Source organism: Petromyzon marinus, unplaced genomic scaffold (assembly GCF_048934315.1).
Source record: "Petromyzon marinus isolate PM22_M1 ecotype Great Lakes invasive population unplaced genomic scaffold, UKy_Petmar_22M1.pri1.0 PM_G_Scaffold_52, whole genome shotgun sequence".
Classification (NCBI taxonomy): Eukaryota; Metazoa; Chordata; class Hyperoartia; order Petromyzontiformes; family Petromyzontidae; genus Petromyzon; species Petromyzon marinus.
In genome coordinates this window covers 162,501-165,000 of record NW_027423005.1, presented here as the reverse complement: position 1 = coordinate 165,000, position 2,500 = coordinate 162,501, and positions in this window count along the sequence as shown.

Below are 2,500 nucleotides of genomic sequence, written 5' to 3'. Positions count from 1 at the left end.
ACGCTAGAAGTTGGCGGGGATGTCTCTCTTGTGGCTCACGGGGCTGTTAGGGTCGCACAGAAATGCCTCGGAATGGGAAAACGGGTCATTTTTGTGTGGCCACATTGCATAGGAACGGCATGAAACTTCCAGAGGCATTTGCAGCAGGAATGCATGTGCACTCAAAAACGTCTATATTTTTCACGGATAGACCCCGTGAAACGCTATAAATTGGCGGGGATGTCTCTCTTGTGGCTCACGGGCGCTGTTAGTTAGGGTCGCACAGAAATCCCTCGGAATGGGAAAAGGGGTCATTTTCGTGTTGCCACATTGCGTACGAACGGCATGAAACTTCCAGAGGCATCTGCAGCAGAAATGCATGTGCACTCAAAAACGTCTATATTTTTCACGGATAGACCCCGTGAAACGCTAGAAATTGGCGGGGATGTGTCTCTTGTGGCTCACGGGGCTGTTAGGGTCGCACAGAAATCCCTCGGAATGGGAAAACGGGTCATTTTCGTGTTGCCACAATTGGCATACGAACGGCATGAAACTTCCAGAGGCATTTGCAGCAGAAATGCATGTGCACTCAAAAACGTGAATATTTTTTCACGGATAGACCCCGTCAAACGCTCGAATTTGGCGGGGATGTTTCTCTTGTGGGTCACGGGGCTGTTCGGCTCGCACAGAACTCCCTTGGTCCACCTGATTCGTGCATACAGGCAGCAACTAAAACTCTGTAAACCTGCTGTGAGGACATCTAAACAGTGGACCAGTGAGGCTGTGGAAGATTTGCGGGCGTGCTTAGACTGTACTGACTGGGATATGTTCACGACTGCTACCAATAGTCTGGATGAACTCACAGAGGCTGTGTACATCAGCTTCTGTGAGGACTGCTGTATCCCAACACGTACCAGGGTGAACTTTAACAACAACAAGCCCTGGTTCTCAGCAAAGCTCAAAAGGTTGAGGTTGGAGAAGGAGGAAGCGTTTAGGAGTGGGGATAGAGACAGATTCAAGGAGTCGAAGAACAGGTTTAGCAAAGCGGTGAGAGAGGCTAAACGACTGTACTCAGAGACACTAAAACACCAGTTCTCTACTAACGACGCTGCTTCTGTCTGCCAAAGGGCTCAGGCACATCACCAACTACAAACCCAGAGCGCCCCACACCACTAACGACTCCCGCCTAGCCAACGACCTGAACGAGTTCTACCGTAGATTTGAAAGACAATTGGACTGTCCTGAACCACCCCTTCCCACCCAAGAGGCCCCATCCCCCACCCATACTACAGAAACGACTCTCTCCTTTCAGGAGGGAGAAGTTAATGGGCTTTTCAAGAGGCAGAATCCACGCAAAGCAGCCGGGCCGGACTCTGTCTCTCCAGCCACCCTCAGGCACTGCGCTGGCCAGCTGTCTCCGGTGTTCACCAACATCTTTAACACCTCCCTGGAGACATGCCATGTACCAGCCTGTCTCAAGTCCTCCACCATCATCGCTGTGCCCAAAAAGCTAAGGCCAACAGGACTAAATGATTACAGACCGGTCGCCCTTACATCTGTGGTAATGAAGTCTTTTGAGCGCCTGCTCCTGGCACACCTCAAAGCCATCACAGACCCTCTCCTGGACCCCCTTCAGTTTGCCTACAGAGCCAACAGGTCTGTGGACGACGCAGTTAACATGGCCCTCCACTTCACCCTACAGCATGTGGACGCCCCAGCATCCTACGCCAGGATCCTGTTTGTGGACTTCAGCTCTGCCTTCAACACCATCATCCCTGCCCTGCTTCAGGACAAGCTCTTCCAGCTGAACGTGCCCTACTCCACCTGCAGGTGGATCACAGACTTCCTCTCTGACAGGAAGCAGTGCGTTAAGCCGGGAACAGAAGTCTCTGACTCCAGGTCCATCAGCACGGGAACTCCTCAGGGCTGCGTCCTTTGCCCACTGCTCTTCTCCCTGTATACCAACAGCTGCGCCTCCAATCATCTGTCCGTCAAACTCTTGAAGTTTGTCGGACGACACCACCCTCATTGGGCTGATCTCTGGTGGGGATGAGTCTGACTATAGGTGGGAAGCTGACAACCTGGTGACCTGGTGTAGCCAGAACAACTTAGAGCTAAATGCTCTAAGGACAGTTGAGATGGTTGTGGACTTCAGGAAGAATACAGCCCCACTCACCGCCATCACCCTGTTAGACTCCGCAGTCAAAATTGTGGAGTCCTTCCGCTTCCTGGGCACTATTCTCTGCCGGGACCTCAAGTGGGAACTGAACATCAGCTCCCTCGCCAAGAGAGCTCAACAGAGGATGTACTTTCGACGGCAGCTGAAGAAATGCAACCTGCCAAAGACAATGATGGTGCAATTCTATACAGCGATCATTGAATCCATCCTCACCTCCTCCATAACCGTCTGGTACGCTGCTGCCACTGCCAAGGACAAGAGCAGACTGCAGCGTATCATGCACACTGCTGAGAAGGTAATTGCCTGCAATCTACCAACCCTCGAGGACCTGCACACGACAAG